This window comes from Bos mutus, chromosome 2, assembly GCF_027580195.1.
Source record: "Bos mutus isolate GX-2022 chromosome 2, NWIPB_WYAK_1.1, whole genome shotgun sequence".
Lineage (NCBI taxonomy): Eukaryota > Metazoa > Chordata > Mammalia > Artiodactyla > Bovidae > Bos > Bos mutus.
Genome location: NC_091618.1, coordinates 43,170,810 through 43,196,425, shown reverse-complemented (window position 1 = coordinate 43,196,425; position 25,616 = coordinate 43,170,810). Strand labels below are relative to the sequence as shown.

The 25,616-nt window shown below is 40.1% G+C and overlaps 1 non-coding gene across 1 annotated transcript; it reads left to right on the top strand.

The window, feature by feature from the left end:
- The first annotated feature begins 557 nt into the window (after positions 1 to 557).
- LOC138984971 (U6 spliceosomal RNA) lies at positions 558 to 663 on the top strand. The gene has a single exon (XR_011462205.1). It is a non-coding gene; the product is annotated as a U6 spliceosomal RNA (small nuclear RNA).
- The last annotated feature ends 24,953 nt before the right edge of the window (positions 664 to 25,616 follow it).

The following is a 25,616-nucleotide window of genomic DNA, read 5'->3' as shown; positions in this document are numbered from 1 at the left end:
AATCCTTAGTTTTTGACTACCCACTATGCAGCTGGTGAAAAATCAGATCCCTCAAACTGAACATTACCACCATCTTACATGGGGAATAGAGGCACCAAGCAAACAAGGCAATAGTTAAATGTCAATAAGGCAAATATCAATACTCCAACTTAGAAGAATTAAATAGAGAAGACATGTGAAAATGGAACCTGAAGATTCCAGAAATAGTAAGAAAATGAGTAAGGTCCAAGATGGTGTTTAAGCATATGCCAGAATATCCACTTAATATTTTTCCCTGATAGGAAGGCCTTCTTTCTCTACACTGGTGTGTACTCTTGATGAAGTCGCAAGGAAATATCTACCACAGGAGATGACCATTGCTCATTGCCTGCCCAACAACCATTCTCTATTCTTTACTAATGGAACTTCCCATTTTACTAAGGGCAGGAATAGGCTCAGTTAAAATGATTCACTTCCATAGACTTCCTTGCCTCTATGGGCTGGCCATATGACCCAAGATTGTCCAATGTCTTTTGCTTAGGGCTTCCTGAAAAGTTATTGATTGTTGCTAAAAAAATACAAGCTTGGGCTTGCTTTGGCAATACTAAAAATGGAACAATATGGAGAGTAGCATGGCCCTTGTGCAAGGATGACATACATATTTCTGAAGTGTTCTGTATTTTGCAGAGTTCTCAGAAGATCTGATATTTCACTGGCTAATTCCAAGAGAACAAATGAGTTAAAGCACAACGGGTATACCTGTGGCGGATTCATTTTGATGTTTGGCAAAACTAATACAATATTGTAAAGTTTAAAAATAAAATAAAATTTAAAAAAAAGAATCAAATATTAAAACTGTGATTTTTTTTTTTTCTTCACCAAAAGGAGAGAGAGAGAAACACAGAGGAGGAGGGAGACAAGCTCTACTGGCTCATGTGTGCATGCCTGCTCAGTCACTTCAGTCGTGTCCAACTCTTTGCAACCCTATGGACTGTTGCCCTCCATGCATTTTCCCTTTATTCATTCTTCTTCTCCCTGCCTGAATGTAGTTGTGATGTCCAGTGGGGCAGCAACCATCTCATGAGCCTGGGGATTATAAGTTCTTGCTAAGGATGGCACAGCAGAAAGATAAACAGCTGCTTAACTGTCAAGTCCCTGATAGGTTTGAGAAGTCTCTGTACCAGCCTAAGCTTGCCTATCTCTGGATTTGTGATGATTTACAAAAAATAAACTTCTATTTAATTAAGCTGAAGTAGCTTTATTGTTGCTGTTGTTATTGTTACAGGAAGCTGAAGACAATACCAACTGATAGAGGTAGGCTTACTATTCTCCCCTTTGATCAGGTTTATTCTTTGTTTACTACCAAAGTTATCTTCAGCATCAGTTCAGTTCAGTTCAGTTGCTCAGTCGTGTCCGACTCTCTGTGTCCCCATGAATCGCAGCACACCAGGCCTCCCTGTCCATCACCAACTCCTGGAGTTCACTCAGACTCACGATCATCGAGTCAGTGATGCCATCCAGCCATCTCATCCTCTGTCATCCCCTTCTCCTCCTGCCCCCAATCCCTCCCAGCATCAGAGTCTTTTCCAATGAGTCAACTCTTCGCATGAGGTGGCCAGAGTACTAGAGTTTCAGCTTTAGCATCATTCCTTCCAAAGAAACCCCAGGGCTGATCTCCTTCAGAATGGACTGGTTGGATCTCTTTGCAGTCCAAGGGACTCTCAAGAGTCTTCTCCAACACCACAGTTCATAAGACGTATCATTTTCATTGACCTAGCTTCAACTGTATCAGGGACCAGGTGTGATGTTAATAAGCCTGGAAGGAGAACACTTATGGTTCTGGGACCTTGTACTAAAGAAGGCCTCAAAGTAGCAACATGACATTGTACAGAGCATGGGCTTTGGTAAATCTAAACTTCACGACAATTTTCACTCCTCCACTCTGAGCCTCAGCTTCTTCACCTCTAAAATGAAGACTGTACAGATCGACCTTCAACGTTACCTGAGAGTTGCATGGAATGCCAAACTCAAGTGTTACATATGTGGATATTTTTCATGATTATGAAGTCACCTCTCTTAATAATACAAATATGGAACAGATCATCTCACCCTCTACTACTGTTTCCTCAACGCATCCTGTATTCTTTTGATAATAAGAATGGTTTTGGGAAAAGGATATGCCCCTAGGATTTGGTCTTGGTTTTCATTTTATGTAATTTTTGAGGCTAAAGAAAAAATTGGTGGGGAAGGAAGTGGGAAGAAGAAAAAGGTCTATAGGGTTCATAACCCTAGGCATGTATGACTCTGCTTTCAGGGAGAAGAGACCCCACATGAAGAAAGCAAACATCTCCCCTTTCCTTTCATTTGGGAACTTGCCTTTTTCCCAAATGAAAAAGAGATCTGAGTTTGTGACCAGTATCTTTAAGCTCATAAAGTATAACTGTATTTTTAATTAGGGTTTTCCTTGAGAGCTAAATCTTCCAAATATGCTCTTGGTATCAAGTCATAATCATTCGTACTATATATTTGTAATATGTTCGTATATACATATCACATACATATTTATATGTAACATTAGAGTCTGTTACCATGACAACTATTACAGTACTAACAAATTAAGCATTGTGACTCCACTGTAATAAGAAAAAAAAAGAAATTCAAATGATACACCAAGCATTTGCTTAAGTACAAATAGCTTTAGCAATTAAATACACAGAGACAATACAAAAAAACCCACAAATTAATATTTAGAAGCCTTTTCCAGTGTGAAAATCAGCTTTAATGTTATTTTCCCTTTTTCATTGCACTGCATTGTACATCTTTATAAATTAAGTTTGGCATTGGGTTAATGAGAATAGATCTGCTGTGTTGGAGCCCTCACCCACCCCAAAGCTTAGCTACCATTCTGAATAGTGACACCTTCCATAGTCAGTGAGAAAGATTTTATGGCTCTCTTTATTCATCAGAAAGAGGACTTTTTAAAAAGCAAGCTTAAATGTGAAGTTGGTCTTACATCTCCTGTTTCACTCAGACAACATGTAGAACCACCCCTGGGGTTTTGAATATATTAACATCCTTTTACAATTAACCCTAATGGGACAAGTGTAGCATTTTTCCAAGTAGATATATTCAAAGCTGGAAAATACATAGTGTTTAAATAGATCTCATTATATCAGCTACACCAAATCTCTCCTCTTTATATACAGTGGATTGTACCTCTTTTCACTGTCATGCAACATTAAAATAGGAAGGCATACACAGGGATGACATGGATTTGACAAAAAATTAATGATTTGTACATCACTTTAATGCTTCAAATCTGCAATTCATGTATGCTAATTAGTTCATAATGGGCTGTTGAAGAACAGAGCTGTCATCCTGCTGCTTCACAGGTTTCTGGAAGCTCCGATTCAGCACAGACTTGCCCGGTTGGCTGCTGGATTCTGGGCTGTAACATGGCAGATCTATGAGAGCATCCCTTCCCCCCACAACACACAACACAATTGTTTCCTGGATGTGGTGCTTTAATCTATCAGAGTTACGATGGCACATCTCAAATAAGTGATTCCTGGGTGCTGCAGTACATACCAGGAGCAATAGCAGAGCATCACTATATCTAAATGATTGATTTCTGGATTTTAGGCTGTCAGGCTGTGCCTCAGAGGGCAGCTGTCAGCCTCCTAAATGTATGAAGTTGTATTATGCAGCACATTTTGAAAATGTGTGTACAACTTTTTTTTTTCTTAAACAGATAAAAAGAGCTGTAAAACTTGGGGAGAAGAAACAAAGGGGGCTAAAAAGATCAGGTGTCTTTTTTTTTGCTGTGAAATCATGTCTGTTTTCTCCAAAGCAAGGAAAGCAGCTTCTGGTCCCATTTTCCTTTGGTATTTGTGCTGCTAGGTGTAGACAAAGCCTGTCACAACAGCGGGAGAGGGTGAGTTTAACTGCTTCACAGACCAAATGGAGACACTAGGGCTTGCTGGGAGCTGTGAGATTTGAAAACACGCTACTGTTTTTACTGGCAAGAAAACTGATTTTCCTTGACCTCATGATAGAGGCTTGATCACCTCTGCTGATCTGTGAACCCAGCTACTGTGCATGTCTGAAGACGAGTTTACATAAAGAGAACAGACATTGAATTCATCTTCAGATTTGAAGTACCAGTCAGGTTTCTGCTTGCTGAAATTTTGTCTTGAAGACTCTAAAACGAAGATGTATTTTAGTTTTTCACTGGAAAATATGAATCAGAGATGATAATGGAAGAACTGAACTAGGCTAGGAAAAAAAATGTTTCAAATGTAGCTGAGCTATTAAAAGATTTTTAGATGATGATGAATAGACAGGTAATAAATGTGCAAAATAACTGAAAGGGAGTTTAAAAGTGATCAAATTAATTTTTTTTTCAAATTTTTTAAAACATTTTGTTTAGAGCTTTAGTTAAGGCTTTTATGCCTCCTTAAGCATGGAGGACCAAACATTTACTACTCAGAATAGATATTTAATAAATATTGAATGAATGAAGGCTACTCTTCAAATAGTGCTGTGATTTAGGAAAAATATAAAATTATATTTCAACCTAGAGGCTGTATATGGCTCTCCCATCAGCAACAGGAAACCTCACATTGACAGGAATAACAATGTCACATTGACAGAATTTTATCTATGTCAAACCTCTGAATAACACTTTCTTGTGAAGGAAACTAAACCACAAACTTGAAGCTCCCTCCAAAATTTGGGTTACCCAAATGTACAGAGCTAAAGTTGTGTCTTAGAAACTATGCAAAAGTGGGATGGCTAGGTGGTTTAGTAAATGTGTACTTAACTTCTTGAGAAACCGACAAACAGTTTTCCAAAGTGGTTGCACCATTTTACATTCCCACCAGCAGCTTTATGAGGGACGCTGTTCTTCCACATCCTCATCAACACTTCACATAGCCCATCATTTTACCTGTAGACATTCTAATAGGAACATGATTATATCTTGCTGTGATTTTGATTTGCATTTTCCTAATGACTAATGATGCCATCACTTCATGGGAAATAGATGGGGAAACAGTGGAAACAGTGTCAGACTTTATGTTTTGGGGCTCCAAAATCACTGCAAATGGTGATTGCAGCCATGAAATTAAAAGACGCTTACTCCTTGGAAGGAAAGTTATTTTGCATATTCAAAAGCAGAGACATTACTTTGCCAACAAAGGTCCATCTAGTCAAGGCTATGGTTTTTCCTGTGGTCATGTATGGCTGTGAGAGTTGGACTGTGAAGAAAGCTGAGCGCCAAAGAATTCATGTTTTTGAACTGTGGTGTTGGAGAAGACTCTTGAGAGTCCCTTAGACCGCAAGGAGATCCAATAAGTCCATTCTGAAGGAGATCAGCCCTGGGATTTCTTTGGAAGGAATGATGCTAAAGCTGAAACTCCAGTACTTTGGCCACCTCATGCGAAGAGTTGACTCATTGGAAAAGACTTTGATACTGAGAGGGACTGGAGGCAGGAGGAGAAGGGGATGACAGAGGATGAGATGGCTGGATGGCATCACTGACTCAATGGACGTGAGTCTGAGTGAACTCCTGGAGTTGCTGATGGACAGGGAGGCCTGGCGTGCTGCAATTCATGGGGTCGCAAAGAGTCGGACATGACTGAGTGACTGAACTGAACTGAATGACTAATGATCAGCGTTTTTTCATGTCCTTATTTGCCATCCATATAATGGCTTTCTTCCATGAAGTGACTGTTCAAATCTTTGCCAGTGTTTAACTTGGGTTGTTGGATTTTTATTTTAAATCAAGTTTTGAGAGTTCTCTATATTCTAGATATAGGCTTTTTATCAGATACACAATTTGTAAATATTTTCTCCTATTCTGAGTCTTCACTCTTCATATTCTTACACTATTTTTGGAATAGCAGGCATTCTTCATTTGGTGAAGTTCAAGATGTTATGGAAAAACCAGAATGAACTTTATGGCCAACCTAATACATACATATATACATATATACAGACACATACATATATGTGTGTGTGTGTGTGCCATTGGTGTTTTCTTTTCCTAATTAATCTGTCAGTCTGCTAGAAGTTTATTATTTTATTATCTTCTGAAAAATCAAATTTTTTCTTTATTAATTTTATCCATGTTTTTCTGTTTTTAATTTCATTAATTTTGTCTCTCATCTTTACTGTTTCTTTTCAAATGTTCATCATACATTTCATTTGCTTTTATTTTTCTATATCTTAAAGTGGATGCTGAGGTCATTGATTTTAAACCAAAGAGAAATGAAAACATATGTGCATACAAAGATTGTTATATAAATAGTCATTTGATTTATTTTTAATATCCAAAACCTGGAATTTGCTCAAATGCTCATCATCAGATATATAAATACATAAGTTGTGCAGTGTTTATGCAATGGACTAGTACTCAGCAATAAAAAGAAAAGAAATATTATCATGCAAACTATGTGGATGCATCTGAAAATAATTATGCTAATGAAAAAAAGCTACAAAAAGATGTAATACTTATGATTTAGGTATATAAAAGTATAGAAAATGCAAAGTAATCTATAATGACCAAGAAGATTGATAGTTGCCTGGGGATGGGCATGGAAGAGTAGTAAAGCAGTGTTCAGAAAGGGGTATCAGGAAACTGTTGATTTTGATGGAAATGTCCATTAGCTTAATTGGAATCAGTGTTTCATGGGTAGACACATATGTTGAACCTGATCAAACTGTTTATTTAAAAAATGTGGTTTGTTGCATGTCTATTATATCTCAACAACGCTTTTTAAAAAGATATAATTTTAAAAATGATAAAGGTCAAGATGAGAAGAAAATATTTATAATACTTATATTTGACTTATAACTCTTACAACTTGATAATAAGGAGAGAAACAACCAATAAAACAATAGGGAAAAGATTTCAAAAGATATTTCATAAAGAAATATATATGAAGGGCCAATAAACCTATGAAAAGAGGCTCAACAATATTCATCACCAGGGAAATACAAATTAAAACTGCAACGAGATATCACTACACCAACATTAGGATGGCTAAAATTTAAGTGTGAAAATGTAAATAAATTGGCAAAAATGCAAAGGAACTGGGATTTTAACACATTGCTGGAGTGAGTATAAAATGATAAAACAACATTGGAAAAGTATTTGACTTTTTTTTTTTAAGTTGAACTTACATGATCCTTAGGACCCAGCAGTTTCTCTCCTGGATGTTGTACCCAAGAGAATTTAAAGCATACATCCACATATTATATAAATATTCATAGCAATTTTATTCAAAATAGATCAGAACTGAAATCTCTCCTCTGCTTTGGGGATTCCAATTAGATGTATGCTTGATGTTTAAAGTTGTCCCCTCCGTCAAGTGATGCTCTGTTCATTTTATTTTTCAACTTTTAAAAAATTCTCTCAGGATTTTATTTTTCTGTTCAGTTCAGTCACTCAATCATGTCTGACCCTTTGTGACCCCATGACCACAGCATGCCTGGCCTCCCTGTCAATCAGCAACTGCTGGAGTCTACCCAAACCCATGTCCATTGAATCAGTGATGCCATCCAACCATCTCATCCTCTGTCATCCTCTTCTCCTCCTTCCCTCAATCTTTCCCAGCATCAGGGTCTTTTCAAATGAGTCAGCTTTTTGCATCAGGTGGCCAAAGTACTGGAGTTTCAGCTTCAACATCAGTCCTTCCAATGAACACCTAGGACTGATCTCCTTTAGAATGGACTGGTTGGATCTCCTTGCAGTCCAAGGGACTCTCAAGAGTCTTTTCCAACACCACAGTTCAAAAGAATCAATTCTTCTGTGCTCAGCTTTCTTTATAGTCCAACTCTCACATCCATACATGACCACTGGAAACACCATAGCCTTGACTAGATGGACCTTTGTTGGCAAAGTAGTGTCTCTGCTGTTTAATATGCTGTCTAGGTTGGTCATAACTTTCCTTCCAAAGAGTAAGCGTCTTTTAATTTCATGGCTGCAGTCACCATCTGTAGTGATTTTGGAGCACCCAAAAATAAAGTCAGCCAGTGTTTCCACTGTTTCCCCATCTATTTCCCATGAAGTGATGGGACTGGATGCCATGATCTTCGTTTTCTGAATGTTGAGCTTTAAGCCAACTTTTTCACTCTCCTCTTTCACTTTCATCAAGAGGCTTTTTAGTTTCTCTTCACTTTCTGCCATAAGGGTGGTGTTATCTGGATATCTGAGGTTATTGATATTTCTCCCGGCAATCTTGGTTCCAGCTTGTGCTTCTTCCAGCACAGCATTTCTCATGATGTACTCTGCATAGAAGTTAAATAAGCAGAGTGACAATAAACAGCCTTGACATACTCCTTTTCCTATTTGGAACCAGTCTGTTGTTCCATGACCAGTTCTAACTGTTGCTTCCTGACCTGTCTATAGGTTTCTCAAGAGGCAGGTCAGGTGGTATGGTATTCCCATCTCTTTCAGAATTTTCCACAGTTTATTATGATCCACACAGTCAAAGGCGTTGGCATAGTCAATAAAGCAGAAGTAGATGTTTTTCTGGAACTCTCTTGCTTTTTTGATAATCCAGTGGGTGTTGGCAATTTGATCTCTGGTTCCTCTGCCTTTTCTAAAACCAGCTTGAACATCTGGAAGTTCACGGTTCACGTATTGCTGAAGCCTGGCTTGGCAAATTTTGAGCATTATTTTACTAGCAAGTGAGATGAGTGCAATTGTGCAGTAGTCTGAGCACTCTTTGGCATTGCCGTTTTTTGGAATTGGAATGAAAACTGACCTTTTCTAGTCCTGTGGCCACTGCTGAGTTTTCCAAATTTGCTGACATATTGAGTACAACACTTTCACAGCATCATCATTCAGAATTTGAAATTTTAGATAGCTTCTATTGCTATGTCAAGTTCACTAATCTTTTTTTCCTCCAGTGTTTAATCTGCTGTGTATTTTATATCAGATATGGTATAAAGTTGGCCTAAAATTTCATTTGGGTTTTTTGTAAGCTGTTAAGGAAAACTCTAACAAACTTTTTGGCCAACCCAATAGTTTTCCTCTTTAGAAGATAATTTGGGTCATTTTGTGTCTTTTTTGTGACTAGTTTTCATGTGCAATCTTTCCTCTAGCCTCATTCCAGTACTCTTGCCTGGAAAATCCATGGACGGAGGAGCCTGGAAGGCTGCAGTCCACGGGGTCGCGAAGAGTTGGACATGACTGAACGACTTCACTTTCGCTTTTCCCTTTCATGCATTGGAGAAGGAAATGGCAACCCACTCCAATGTTTTTGCCTGGAGAATCTCAAGGACTAGGGAGCCTGGTGGGCTGCCGTCTATGGGATTGCACAGAGTCAGACAGGACTGAAGCGACTTAGTAGTTTGAACTTATGAGATACTGTCATAATAATTTTTTAATGTCTTATCTACAATACCAATTCTATTATATGTATACCTCTTAGATCAATTTCTATCGATTGATTTTTGACCTCATTATGGGTCATACTTGACCTCTTTTGAATGTTAATTCTGTTCATTTCTGAATGGATGTCAGACATTGTGAATTTTACCTTTTCATTGGCTGGATATTGTTGTATTTCTGTAAATATTTTTGAGTTTTGTTCTGGATGCAGTAGAGTTACTTACAAACAGTACTACTCTTTCAGAATTTGCTTTTGAGCTTTGTTATGTGGAACCAAGAGAGGATATTAAAAAGCAGAGACATTACTTTGCCAACAAAGGTTTGTCTAGTCAAGGCTATGGTTTTTCCAGTGGTCATGTATGGATGTGAGAATTGGACTGTGAAGAAAGCTGAGTGCTGAAGAATTGATGCTTTTGACTGTGATGTTGGAGAAGATTCTTGAGAGTCCCTTGGACTGCAAGGAGATCCAACCAGTCCATCCTAAAGGAGATCAGTCCTGGGTGTTCATTGGAAGGACTGATGCTAAAGCTGAAACTCCAATACTTTGGCCACCTCATGAGAAGATCTGACTCATTGGAAAAGACCCTGATGCTGGGAGGGATTGGGGGCAGGAGGAGAAGGGGACGACAGAGGATGAGATGGCTGGATGGCATCACTGACTCGATGGACATGGGTTTGGGTAAACTCCAGGAGTTGGTGATGGACAGGGAAGCCTGGCGTGCTGTGATTCATGGGGTTGCAAAGAGTTGGACATGACTGAGCAACTGAACTAAACTGAACTGATGTGGAACTAGAGCAGACTTTATTCTAGGGTACCTTTGTCTTAAAACTTATGCTAAGACTCTGAGAACTCTACCTGATGCCCCATGAATTATGAGGTTTTCTACTCCATGTGGTGAGAACAGGAACCATTTCTGGCTTGTGTGAGTTCCTGGCACTGTTCTAATCTTTTCAGAGAGCTCCTTCCCCAAACCTTGATAGTCTCCTCACAAACCTGCACTGATCAGTACTTAGTGGAAGACTCAAGCAGGACTCTTTACAGACCTCTGTTCTCTCCTCCGACTCTCTGCCCTGCAAACTCTGTCCACACAAACTCCATCAATGTATCTCCCTGTTATCTCCTCTCTGCCTCAGACAGAAACCCCCTCCAGGGAGTAAATCAGGGCAAGCAAAGGGCTTATGCATATATTTCCCATTTCTCAGGGCTCAATGTCTCTTCACTACTGTGGTGCCATATATATTGTCCAGTTTTTTAGCTGTTTCAGGAAGGAAGGTAAATCTGGTCCCTGTTATTTAGACATCACTGGAAGCAGAAATCCCATCCAATTTTGCCCCACTGCTCAATGATGTCTTTCAATGAGCAGGTTTTAAATTTTCAGTAAGTCCATTTTATTGACATTCTTTTCATCATGCTAAGGACTCTGAAGAATACAATAATAAGTAAGTAGAACACAGCATCTGCTTTTTCAAGACGCCTTCAATCATATAAAGGAGCAGGAAGCTACAAATAAATACTTTGGGGAAAAGAAGGCTCAGGTGGTCAGTTGAGATGAGTAGAGCAGTAAGAGTTAAATACAGAAATGTCTAATAACTTCCAGTTTGTATATAGAAAAGGGTATTGTGTTTGGCAGAATAGCCTCCAGAGATGTTCAAGTTTTAATCATTGAAACTGTGACTGCATTACCTTACATGACAAAGAGGATTTTACACATGTGACTAAATTAATGATCTTGAGATGATCTGGGTTATCTGAGTGTGCCCAATGTAATCACAAGGGTCCTTATAAGAGGAAGAGAGAGACAGGAGGGTTATAAAAGGAGATGTGACAATGGATGTAGGTGTCAGAGGTGTGAGATTGCTGGAAGAGGCCATGAACGAAGGATTGTGGGCAACTTCTAGAAGCTGAAAAAGGAAATGAAATGTATTGCATTGGCCAAAAAGTTCATAACATCTTTCTTACAGAAAAAAAACCCAAATGATCTTTTTGACCAACCCAGTATTTCCTCCTAGAATCTCCAGAAACAAAGTAACTCTGCTGAAACCTTGATTTTTTTTTTTTCCCCAAAAGACTCATTTTGGACTTTGGGACACTAGAACTATAAGATGCTAAGTCTGTGCTTTAAAACCTGTAATGGTGGGGAAATCTGTCTCCAGAGCAATAGGAAAGTAATACAGGTATTGATTAGAAGGGTTGATTTTTGCTCTAGGCACAACACGGAGATAATGTGGGTGAGTAACCTTCTCATATAGAGGCTTCTTCACACACTGGTGATCACTGCATACCTGTTGGTACTAAATTCAAAATGAGGGTCAGTTTCTGTCAGCCTCTGTTGCTGGAATACATATTTGGACTTAAAATGATAGCTTTTTGGTAGGTACTGGTAGTAACACTGGCTTCCTATGAGTCAGGAGTCCCTCACTCTCTACCCTCAGCCCTAGAAGGGATCTAATCAAATAAGGACTGAAGGGAGGCAAGACTTTACAAGACCTGGACTTAGAAATTTTATAACAATTTTAGCACTCTAAATGCAACAGTCTTGTTCTTTTATAAAACTTGTCTATTCTTCAAACTTCTTGCTTATATTCAGAAACACAGCCTTGTGTATATGCTCTGTTATGTCTGACTCTTTGTGACCTCACAGAGTGCAGCCCACCAGGCTCCTCTGTCCATGGAATTTTGCAGGCAAGAATACTGGAGTGGATTTCCATTTCCTACCTCAGGGGATCTTTTTGACCTGGGGATTGAACCTACACCTCCCGAGTCTCCTGCATTGGCAGGCAGATTGTTTACCACTGCACCGCCTGGGAAACCCCGCATATGACTCTCTTGGCCATATTTCTCTTCATCTTGATTTCCCTTTGCTTGAAGGAATTTTCTAGTATTGATCCAGTGAAGTTCTTGTCATAATGCCTGGATACCTTTGTGCCCACTTGAGGTAAAGTCAAAATGCTTCTTTACTAATGAAAATGCCTTAATAACCAGCACAAGATGTCTGTATAAAGAGTACAAGCAAACTCAAGTCTTTCGCTCAGATAAATGCATTAGAGGGTCAGCAGCCAAGGAGATAGAATGCAGAGAGCAGATAAGTCTCCTTCCTGTCCCTGGTGGAACAGAGCCAAGGACACACGGTTGTCACTTTGGATTGTAAAAGTCCTCCCTGCGTGTGGGGATGTGCACAGACAAGCAATGAGCTGAATGTGCACAAGCATTGTATTGGATGAGAACCTTGCTCCTGGCCAAATAGCAAATAGCAGGGTGCATTGTTGAGGCTAATCCCAACTCACTTGGCCTCTCTGTGAGCAGTGAATAACAATCTGCAGCCTCATGTGTCCAGGCATTGTGCTCTGAGTCTGGGCAAGGCTGGGAGGAGACAATGGGCTTAACGACTGTGTTGCTCCATTTTCTGGGGTGCGGGGCAGGGGGAACGCTTCATGAGGTCCTCGTGGAACAAGCTAAGACAAGATTTCAAACCAGAACAGGTGAAACAAGATGTTCACGAGCAGGACTAAGTTTAACAGTGTCTCAAATCTGTTTGGTTCTTTTGAATAATACTTTCAAATTGGACTGTGCCTATATAGGATCAAGACAGCTGTAAAAAAAATCTTTAGATAACCAATTTTTCCTTTCTTGATGATATGACATTGAGGAATTGGTATGACTGATAATTTTCTCTTTTTCTTTTAGTAGATCGAAAGTGTTCACTTATTTCACTTACCTACGAAAGTTTCCATTTAGAAAGGGGTTCAATATGCAGTTGTAGTGTATCCCTGCTTTAAACACACACACACACACACACCCCTTTCTTTCACCTCTTCTTTCCCTCTCCTGACCTGAGAGATTCTCAATATGGCAGAAGCTAAAACAATACTCATAAAATTGAGTTTAAATTATTCTACATTTTTGTACCATCATCTGGCTGTCAGAATAGTATTATCAAAGCCCCAAAATAATAAATTCTAGAGAGGGTATAGAGAAAAGGGACCCTCCTACACTGTTGATGGGAATGTTAATTGGCAAAGCCACTATGGAAAACAGTATGGAGGCTCCCCAAAAAGCTAAAAATATAGTTGCCATATGATCCGACAGTCTCACTCTTGGATATGTACTGGACAAGACTATAATTCAAAAGATACATGTATTCCTGTTGTTCATTGCAGCACTATTCACAATAGCCAAAACATGAAGTGAAGTGAAGTTGCTCAGTCGTGTCCGACTCTTTGCGACCCCATGGACTGTAGCCTACCAGGCTCCTCAGTCCATGGGATTTTCCAGGCAAGCGTACTGGAGTGGGTTGCCATTTCCTTCTCCAGGGGATCTTCCTGACTTAGGGATTGAATCCGGGTCTCCTGCATTGTAAGCAGAAGACGCTTTACCGTCTGAGCTACCAGAGCCAAGACGTGGGAACAACCTAAATGTCCATTGACAGATGAATGGATGAAAAATATGTGCCTTATATATCATACTATGTGAAGTCAGTCAGAAAGAGAAAAACGAATACCGTATGATATCCCTTATATGTGGGATCTAAACTATGACTCAAGTGAACCTATCTACAAAGTAGAAACAGATTCACAGACATAGAGAACAGACTTACAATTGCCAAGCGGGAGACAGCATAAAGGAGGGATGAATTGGGAGTTTGGGGTTAGCAGATACCAGCTAGTATACACAGGATGGATAAACAAGGTCCTACTCTATAGTACAGAGCACTACATTCAATATCCTATAACCATAACGGAAAAGAACATGAAAAAGAATATATATACACACACACACACACACTCACAACAGAATCACTTTGCTGTACAGCAGAAACTAACACAACATTATAAGTCATCTACAGTTCAATAAAATACATTTTAACAAAGAATACTGATATCAGGTATTCCATTTGTAGAGCTGCCAATAAAATGGTCTGTTGAGGTTGGAAATAGTGTTTGAAGAGATCTGACTTGGAGAAACACTCAGGGGCAGATGTCTCGTCGAAGCCTGTAGAGCTGGAGGATGCAAATGACGCATGCAAAGTGTGGCATTCATGAAGGCAGGGGAGAACACTCTTAAAGTAGGAGGAGTTCAAGGGAGTTTGGTCCTAAGTGTTAGATGAATTAGTCAAGATAATTTAAAGTAGAAAAACTCTATAGATAAAAATACTGAATTACCGAGTCATGGAACCAGGTAGGTTTTAGAACAATTTTGATGTGAGGCTAGAAGGTTTAGGTAGAATGGACCCTCTTTCCTTAATGGTTACAGAGCTACAAAATACAGTCTAATCTTACAATTGGAAAGAAAACTGAAAATGGAATTCTAAAATTTAAGCCAATTGCCTGCAAGTGGCGCCAATGCTGTTACTTTGTGCAGCAAATGCATTATTTAGCACTTCAATGTGTAAGGCACCCGCTGGTAGTCCAAATGCAGCAGTGGACAAGACAGACGTGGTCCTTATCTTCAGTGGAGCTTCATATTTAGGGAGAACATGAATGTGGTAGGCCAAACAATGCCCCCCAAAGATTTCCACATCCTAATTATTGGACCTTGTAAATATGACTTGCAAAACAGTCGAAGAGACTTTGTAGATATGATTAAGTTAAGATTCTTCAGATGGAGAAATGAGCCTGGATTATCCAAGTGGGTCCAAGGTCATTTCCAGGTCCTTAGAAAGGTAAGAGGTCAAGACTCAAGAGAGATGTGATAACAAAACAGAGTTGGGAGAAAGAGAAGGGGCCACAAGCCAAGGTATGTATGTGACCTTTACCAGATAGAAAAGGCGAGAAAATGGATTTTCCTCTAGTTTCCAGAGGGAAAGCAGCCCTGCTGTCACCTTGATTTCCACACAGGGAAACCCTTTTTTAGCTTTTTAACCTCCAGAAATGTAAGATAATAAATTTGTGTTATTTTAAGCCACTAAGGTTGTGGTAATTCATTACAGCTGCAATAGGCAAATAATCACTCTAAACCCTGTTTCACAATCCTTGTGAGGGCTCCGTGAGGGAAAGCACAGGACACCACTAGTAAGGGTAACAGAGTTGCACTCTAAAATGGGACCTAAGCCCACCTCCCTTAATCTGCACCTTCTGGAGTAGACAGAGGAGTCAGTTGAGCAAGAGAAGATGGTGAAAGTGAAAGTCACTCAGTCGAGTCCAACTCTTTGCAACCCCATGGACTATACTGTCCATGGAATTCTCCAGGTTAGAATACTGGAGTGGGTAGCCTTTCCCTTCTCCAGGGGATCTTCCCAACCTAGGGATCAAACTCAGGTCTCCTGAATTTCAGGTGGATTCTTTACCAACAGAGCCACAAGTGATGCCCAAGAATATTGGAGAGGGTAGCCTACCCAAGGGGATCTTCTCAACTCAGGAATCTAACCGGGGTCTCCTGCATTGCAAGTGAATTCTTTACCAACTAAGCTATGAGGGAAACTCTTTAGAGAAGATGGTGAGTGCTGTGTTTTGGGCAGAACAACCTTGGCCAGCTCCCAGTGCATGAACAAATTTGACACTCTGGTGGGGAGGGGCCTGCATCACAGTGACCAAAGGCAGGAGCATGAAGAAGGAGAAAAGGAGCAGATTCTCTAAGGCTTGGGTAAACACCTAAGAGTCAAACTGCTGGGTCAAGAGGGAGGGGTATTTTAACCTTTTAAGAAACCATTTCATACTCCCTTGGATGATTGATTGGATTGTGAGGGTGGTGCAAAAAAGTCAAGCCTGTTCTTTCAAACTGAACAATATGCCAAGCTCTTTACACAGCTCCTTATTGAGTGTTTCTAGAGACAAAGAGGTGAAGGTCATTATTCTATGGGCATCTTCCCTGAAATACAGAATCCCTTGTTTCCTTGTAAAGGAGGGAAAAAAGCTTCTTACATTATCACCAAGTCATTCAGGGAAATATTTTGCTTTCGAACTTGGTAGAGACTGTATTTCACCAAATCAAATACTAAGATTGGATCAGAGGCTCAAATTTCAGAAGCTAATTGCTCTTAGACTATGTCAGACAGGGAAACTGAGACCTGGAGCTGTTCGGAGATGCTGATATCCTCCTATTAGTCCGTGAAGGAGTGAAGTCACTGAAGTCTGGTCTTGATCTATACTGTGACCTATTCTGTGCACGCCTTTCTCTTTCAGACCTTCCCCACTCCTGTTTTAGCTTCCAAATGTACAAGCTCAGACAAAGACCTCTCCCCTTTCATCATTCATCACACACTAAACAGAGTCCTTTCTGTCAGTTGTCCTTCAAATGCTCCCTCCAAAAAGGAAAGTAATCCAGCTAAGGGGTATCATCCAAACCAAGATTTTGACAAAGAGTGTCCCACCCAGAAAGGACACTGAGATGAACAGGCTCAAATCAGGACTGTCTCAGACAAACCAGTATGCACAGCCACTGGTCTGGAAAACTAAACTGGACTACATAGTAAAGTAACAAAGGAAGCATTATGAAAGGTATACCTACTAGAACGAGAGCTGAATATGTAAAACCTTAAGGCCAAATGGACTGTGAGTTTCAAGGAAGATCTGAGAAGGAGATCACAAATGAATTACGCCCTTAAACAGTTTTGGCCTATAAGAAAACTGAAGAGGCAAGAAAAAGTATCCTACAAAACGCCTCGGTGGGTTGTGAATGGATTTCTTTTTGATTGTTCTCTTACCTAGGGTGTCAGAAATCTTTGAATTTAGAAGAGGTTCAATGATGGCTTCCCACCAATAGATGTGTCTACCCCAAACCTCTGGTGGGATGTTATGCTGAAAAAGAGTCTTTGCAGATGTCAGTAAGTCAAGATGATCTCCAGATGAGATCATCCTGGATTATTTGAGCATGCCCGAAATCCTAAGACAAGTATTCATATAAGAGAAAGGCAAAGAGAGAAGAGGAAAGGGCTATGCGAAGTCAGGGCAGAGGCTTGAGTTGTGTGGCTACAAGTCAGGGAATACTTGGAGCCACCAGAAGCCATAAGAGGCCATGAGGGATTCTCTCTTATACCCTTGAATGGGAGTTCAGTTCTGCCAACACCTTAGATTTCAGACTTCTGGCCTACAGAACCATGAGAGAATGAGTTGCTGTTGGTTTTAAGCCACCCAATTTGGGGTAATCTGTTATGCAGGAAACTAACGTTGGGTGGAAGATAGATTCTTGTTCAACAGGTCTGAGGAAAGGGGGTGGAGTGAGGTAATGAATATGTGAGTATGAATGGGTGTGAAATTCCAGATAAGTTCAGACAGGGTGGAATCTAAGGGCAGAGGCGGGGAAAAGCAGAAATTGTCTACATGGCCAGCTTCTCTTGAGGGGCCACAATGAGGGTGACCCCAGGGCAGCCCTCTCACTCCTTGTTCTTATATTATCCACCCAGCTTGGGAACAAAATCCAGTAAGAGATTGGGAGGAACCTGCTTCCCCCAGCTCTCCTGTAGGTTCCATAAGTACATGCAACTTCTTCAGTTAGTTCAGGCTCATTACCAGTAAAGCAAGACACACAATTCCGTTCTTTTAATCATTTTTCTCATTATTTTTTGTTCTCAGTTTTAGTTGTCTCATATTTCTTCACTTCTGTCAACCACTCCCTTGGTTATACATTTTTCTTGTCATTTGCCTTGGAAAAACAAAACTAAACAGCATAATTAGTATTGCTTGAATGAAAGATATGACTTTTTGTGGGGGGTGGGGGTGGGGGGATGTTACTCTTAATTGCTGATTCACGTTGTAAACATCTTTGACTCCTGTGAGTGTACTGGATTTCTGGTGCCCACAGGCCCTTCATGGGGTCCACAGACTCTGTCCAAAATGATGACTCAGGTGTGACTGTAGCAGAGCAACCTGGACATGGGGATCCAGGGCTAAGATTAGGGTGGTATGTGGTAGGAAGAGACACCTATTCTCAGCCACCACTCCTCCAAACTGGCTGTCTATGTTTAAAACTTCAAACCCAGGATTTTAAAAAGGAGAGCATTTAATCCTGAAAAGTTAACAACTCCCTTTGAAATGTGTTCTCTTTAATCCAGTAACACTTGATGTTTGCATATGGTTTTCTTCTGCAGAGCCTAAAAAGAAAAACTTTCCTAAACCTGTCTCTTGAACCTCACCCCACCTCACCCCCCAGCATCAGAGGATTAAACTGCTAAATTTGATTCAAATTTAAAATTGGGTTTAGAGTTGGGAAAAGTGATGTAAGGGGATGGCTAAGCCTGAGCTTCAGGTAAAGGTGGATCTGCGTTTTGAAGTGCAAACATGTCCAGCTTTGAGACCTGGTCTACATGATAACAGGGCTGTTATGAGCACCAAAGGAGAAATGTCTGCAAAGGCCAGGCACATAGTCATCATTCAACGAACATGTCCATTTCAACAATACTGGGGTGGGCTTGGGGGCTTCCCAAGTGGTAAAGAATCCACCTGTCTCCTGATGCAGGAGACATAAGAGACATCAGTTTGATCTCTATGTAGGGAAGATCCCCTGGAGGAGGGCATGGTGATCCACTCCAGTATTCTTGCCTGGAGAATCCCATGGACAGAGGAGCCTGGTGGGCTAAAGTCCATGGGGTCGCAAAGAGTTGGACATGACTGAAGTGACTTAGCATGCACCCACGGGGTAGGCTTACCCTACCATATGTGTGAGAAAGTGAGATCTACCCCTTTTCTTTTTTGATATCTTTCATGACTTCTATCCTTTAAGCAATTAAGAAAAGCCTCAGGGAGTGGTCCCAGCAATCCCTCCTGGGCCTTCTACTGTAGCCTTTGCTATCCACTGTGCTTGGCCTCCACTGCACCAGCACTGGGCTGTCAGGCTCTTGACTGAGATTCCCAAGGTGGTATGCAGCTTCCAGCCTCTCTGGGACCCAGCAGCCAGCCCTGTTTGAATCCCTCCTACCCTGTGCATGTCCCTAGTGCTCTCAGGGACCATGCTCTGAGAAACTCCTTGAGACTATCCAGCATCAGGGGCCTGGAAAATGACAGATTCTCAGTTCTTCTCAGATCCAGGGACCTGTAAGGCACTGGGTACAAATCCAGGCCACCCTTCCAAGAAGGAGAAAGCATCATTTTCATCATATTCAATTGGTCAAAGTAGTTATAGACTCAGATGAGACGGAAATGCTCAAAGGCTTGGATACTGAAAGGCATGGTTCTTTGGGGTAATCAAGAAACAGTCTATCATATCTATTTTGCAGGTTCTGTTGTACTTACAAAATAATGCTAGGTCTCATGTATACTGGGCATCCCTGGTGGCTCAGATGGTAAAGAATCTGCGTACAATGCAGGAGACATGGGTTCGATCCCTGGGTTGGGAAGATTCCCTGAAGAAGGGAATGGCTACCCACTTTAGTATTCTTGCCTGAGAATTCCACTAACAGAGGAGCCTGATGGGCTATAGTCCATGTCAGACATGACTGAGCAACTTTCACTTGTGTATACTATTGAACCGAACATATATTTATGAATGTATCAGTTTCAACTAACTATACTAAGTTTTGTTTTGGGTTTTGTTTTTATTTATGGAGTAGATGTTTGTTTCTACATTTACCCAGGGATCTCACAAGTGAACAAACAGAACAAATACACAGGTACACAAATTCCAGTGGAAGACATATTATGAACCCTTGTGATTTAAATAAATTGAAAATGAAGAAGATTTAGTGAAAAGAAAGATTATTCTGCAATATGGGATTAGGGGACAGTTCATAGAAATTGCTGAGAATATGCTTTAGAAATTATAAACCAAAATTTAAAAATATAAGATATTACCATCATAGCTATAAAATCACAGCCTCTTCAATAACTATATTTAGGAGCTCCTGATTCCTCAAAGTCTGGTGGACCAATCTGTTCACTTCTCACAAGCATACTGGTGAAGAGTTTGGGCTCTGGAGTCAGCCCACCTCGGTTGAAATCCTAACTGTCTGACCTTGGGCAAGTTATTTAACCTCTCTGTGCCTCAATGTCATGACCTTAAGGTAGAGAGAATAATGTCTTTCTCATAAGGGTTTATGTTTTAATGTGTTTGAGGTTGCTAGAATAATGCTTGGCACACAAAAAATGCTCATGTTAGTATTGTTGATGATTGTGATGGGCTGAATAAAACCCCTCCCCCAGAGATGCCCACCTCCACAGGAACCTGTGAATATGTTACCTTACATGGCAAAAGGGACTTTGCAGAGGTCACTAAGGGTCTTGAGATGGGGGAAGTGTATCCTGGATTATCCAGGTAGGCTGATGTGATGACCACAAGAGGGATGCAGGAGGGATCAGAGTCAAAGGAGATAATGTGATGATGGAAGCAGAGGTCAGACAGATGCAGAGAGTCACTGACCAAGGAAGGCTGGCAACCTGTAGAACCTGGAAACAGCAAGGGACGGATTCTCTCCTAGAGCTTCCAAAAGAAACATCCTTGCTGACCCATTTGGGACTTCTGATCTCTAAAACTACAAAATAATAAATCTGTGTTGTTTTTACCAAGTTTGGGGGGATTTGTTACAACAGCAACAGAAATTAATGTGATGATGATGGTAATGATGATGATCATCTGAAAGTCAGTGCCTCCTACACACAGTCGAGAAACAGAATCTAACCAATCAGAAAAGGTTATGCTAACACTAAGGAAAGATATTAAGTAGGGGGCTTGATAAGACTGTAGTGATTCTGTTCATTGGATTCAATCAAGCTGTCACAGTGGTTTTTTTCTCTTTAGATTTTGAAATCACTAGTTCGAACATCAAAACAATGCTATTTTGTATTTATATTTTATGATTTGTTTTTGAACATTTTCATTAATATTTTATCATGAAGTCATGAGTTTTTATTTAATGATATATTTTATAAAATTTTCATCATGCTGAAGTATGATTTTCCTATGTATTGGGACCATTTGGGGGTTCCTTTTGCCTTTGGGTTACACATCTCTAAGCACATTACATCAGGTAAAGAGACGTGTTCAGCATTCTGAGGTTACTAACAATTCACCTCTGCAGGGCACTTGACACGTTCTTTTGTCAGCCTCATCTCACTTTCCCCTTAAACATTCCTGTGAGTGGTAAGCAAGACTTGGGAAGGTTGAGGATGAATAATGGGAATGGTATGGCTATTAAATAGTAGAGACAGGTTTTAATACAGGCCTCTTGACTCAAAGATCACTATCCCTCGGATATCTTCAAAGAGTTTAAGGAAATATTTCAGAGACTTATTGACTTGGAAAAGAGAGTTTCCCGTCTCTCCCTTCCTCTCCCCCACTGCTCATTTAGTTTGGAAGGGCCTAAAATGTTCCAGATGTGAAGATACACGCATGACATGCAATACAGCTGTCATGGTTAAGTCCAAGTTTTGAACACTGGTCCATTAAAGCATGTGTATTCCCATGATTGAAAGCAAGACTTTGGGGATTGAGTGCTAAATATTTGTTAACACTACCAATGGACGACACATTTCTTAGGGATCTGGGAATGTGAGTGAGGGTTGTGGAGTAAAAGAAGACAATAAGACTTTTTGGCTACCAGCCAGTCTTTCAGAACCATTCTAAGTTCAATTTCAACCTAGTAAGCCAAAGCTTAAAATGTTTAATAAAACTTGGCTGTTGTCTTCCAACATAGTTCCTAGTAAGGAAATCAGAATTCAGGTCTTAGCTCTTTGGATTTGGGAACAAAAAATGTTATTGATTACCATTAAGAACACTGTGAGCAATGCTGGAGATGTTTTAGGAATTTTTGATGCAACGCTTACTCAGCCTATCATATAATAGAACCTTTGGAAATAATTGTGCAGGTAGGGATTAAATAATAGCAAAAAAAAATGCAGAGGAGCCTGAAGGAAGCAGAAATAGCTTGTTGCTAAAAATAATAAACAGACTTAAGATAGTCCCACCAGAAAAATAAGTCTTAAATAATAATAGCAATGAAATCTCACCCCTTTCATGAAGCTTTTCCTTTGACCTTGACCAAGTATCACCTTCCAATTACAAAGTTCTGTAACGCCTACGTTCTAGCACTTTTAGAGCTGAAATGGGAATCCTAGAAAGCATCTTAGGGAAATAATCTAGCCAGCTAGCTGAATACAAAATCAAGTTAATAAAAATATAATAGTTTTGCTACAAACTAGAAAAAACCAATTTGAAAAGGCAATAGGGAAAAAATCCCACTCACAATAGAAACCAAATAATACATAGCAATAAGTTTAACAAGAATATGCAGAACTTATGTAAGTAAAACTAAAACTATTGAAATAAATATGAAAAAGCTAAATAAATATGGAAGATATAAATAAAGGTAGAACTATACTATGTTCCTAAATGGAAATGCTGAAAATTTCAAAGATTTTAATTCTTCCCAAATGAATCCATAAATTCAAAGTAATCTCACTCAAAATTCTACTGAATTTTCACAGAACTTGACAAGCTTTTTTTTTTTTTAATTCATATGGAAGCGAAGATGGACAGAATTAACTAAGGCCTTTAAGAAAAAAACAGAGGCATTACTCTAACAGATGGCAAAACATATCGTAAATCTATAGCTGTTAAAAGAGTGTGATTTTATCATAGAAATGTATTCTAAAAATCAGTGGGGTAGCTTAAAAGTGTAGAAAGAGAATCATGTATCTATGGGCATTTGGTACTTGATATAGGTGGTGTTTAAAATTGATGAATATAAGTTATGGATGCATTCTGTAGCAAGTAACAGACACCTGAAAAATAGTGGCCTCATCACCAGGGATTCATTTTCCTCACATGAGAAGTGGAGGCTTAGAAGATCCATGTTCCCTTCAGCTTGATATTTCAGCCTCCGAACCACATGTTCTTACCTTCATGTTCATTGCCTCCAGGGAGACCAGCTGCCCAAACTTCAGTTTCATGTCTCCATTTTAAGCAGGAGTGCAAAATAAATAAATAAAAGAAACAAGGAATACTGGATGTTTCTTGATAGCAGAACTTTTCCAGAAGTCCCAGTAGGCTTCTGCCTCTACCTCATTGGTAAGAATTCTTGTCGTGCCATCACTTCAGCTTCAAGGAAGGCTAGGGCATAGAGATGCTGAACTGAGAACACTGGCACTATGAACAAAAAAACCCTGTTTTTTTTTCTCTATAAAGAAGAGGCTGGCTGTGCAGACATTCAGGGTTTGGGTTTTCACACATGAATTTTAGGATGCACAATCTACAAAACTAGCTTAGCAATTATGCTGCTGCTGCTGCTAGGTCGCGTCACTCGTGTCCGACTCTGTGTGACCCCATAGACGGCAGCCCACCAGGCTCCCCCGTCCCTGGGATTCTCCAGGCAAGAACACTGGAGTGGGTTGCCATTTCCCTCTCCAATGCATGAAAGTGAAAAGCGAAAGTGAAGTCGCTCAGTCGTGTCCGACTCTTAGCGACCCCATGGACTGCAGCCCACCAGGCTCCTCCATCCATGGGATTTTTCCAGGCAAGAGTACTGGAGTGGGGTGCCATTGCCTTCTCTGAGCGATTATAGTAAAGCATAAATGGAATAAACATTCCAGTCAAAGGAAATGATTGGCAGAATGAGTTAAAAAAATGACTCAAATACATACTGTCTACAAAAAACATACTTTAGATTCAAAGACACAGATACATTGAAAGTAGAATAGTGGAAAAAGATATACTGAAGGTAAAGTATAACATAAACAATGATCATTAAGAGAGCTGAAGTGGCTGAAGATAAAAGACTTGAAGGCAAAAATTACGGCTAGAGACAAAGAAGGACATTTTATAATGATAAAAGGGTCAAGAAAATATTGCATATATATATATATGCACCATATATAGGTATTATTTATTACATACATCACATAGCTATATTATATTGTAAAATATATATATATGTGTTATATACATGTGTATCATATATATTGCACAAATAAATGCATGCTGCTGCTCCTGCTACTGCTGCTGCTAAGTCGCTTCAGTTGTATCCGACTCTGTGCGACCTCATAGACGGCAGCCCACCAGGCTCCCCCGTCCCTGGGATTTTCCAGGCAAGAACACTGGAGTGGGTTGCCATTTCCTTCTCCAATGTAACAAGGTGAAAAGTGAAAGTGAAGTCGCTCAGTCGTGTCTGACTCTTAGCAACCCCACGGACGGTGGCCCACCAGGCTCCTCTGTCCATGGGATTTTCCAGGCAAGAGTGCTGGAGTGGGGTGCCATTGCCTTCTCCAATAAATGCATATATCTTTATATATATTTTTATATATATATATATAGCGCATGTGTATGTGTATATGTATATATAAAAATGTGTGTGTATATATATATACAAATATATATGCAGGTACTTAACAAATATATATGCAGGTCAGGAAGCAGCAGAATTGGACATGGAACAACAGACTGGTTCCAAATAGGAAAAAGAGTACGTCAAGGCTGTATATTGTCACCCTGTTTATTTAACTTCTATGCAGAGTACATCATGAGAAACGCTGGGCTGGAAGAAGCACAAGCTAGAATCAAGATTGCCGGGAGAAATATTAATAACCTCAGATACGCAGATGACACCGCCCTTATGGCAGAAAGTGAAGAGAAACTAAAAAGCCTCTTGATGAAAGTGAAAGAGGAGAGTGAAAAAGTTGGCTTAAAGCTCAACATTCAGAAAACGAAGATCATGGCATCCAGTCCCTTCACTTCATGGCAAATAGATGGGGAAACAGTGGAAACAGTGGCTGACTTTATTATTTTGAACTCCAAAATCACTGCAGATGGTGATTGCAGCCATGAAATTAAAAGACGCTTACTCCTTGGAAGGAAAGTTATGACCAACCTAGATAGCATATTCAAAAGCAGAGACATTACTTTGCCAACAAAGGTCCGTCTAGTCAAGGCTATGGTTTTTCCTGTGGTCATGTATGGATGTGAGAATTGGACTATGAAGAAAGCTGAGTGCTGAAGAACTGATGCTTTTGAACTGTGGTGTCGAGGAAGATGTTTGAGAGTCCCTTGGACTGCAAGGAGATCCAGCCAGTCCATCCTAAAGGAGATCAGTTCTGGGTGTTCATTGGAAGGACTGATCCTGAAGCTGAAACTCCAATACTTTGGCCACCTCATGCGAAGAGTTGACTCATTGGAAAAGACTCTGATGCTGGGAGGGTTGGGGTCAGGAGGAGAAGGGGACGACAGAGGATGAGATGGCTGGACAGCATCACCAACTCGATAGACATGGGTTTGGGTGAACTCTGGGAGTTGGTGATGGATAAGGAGGCCTGGCCTGCTGCGATTCATGGGGTCGCAAAGAGTCGGATATCACATTGCAGGCATGACTGAGTGACTGAA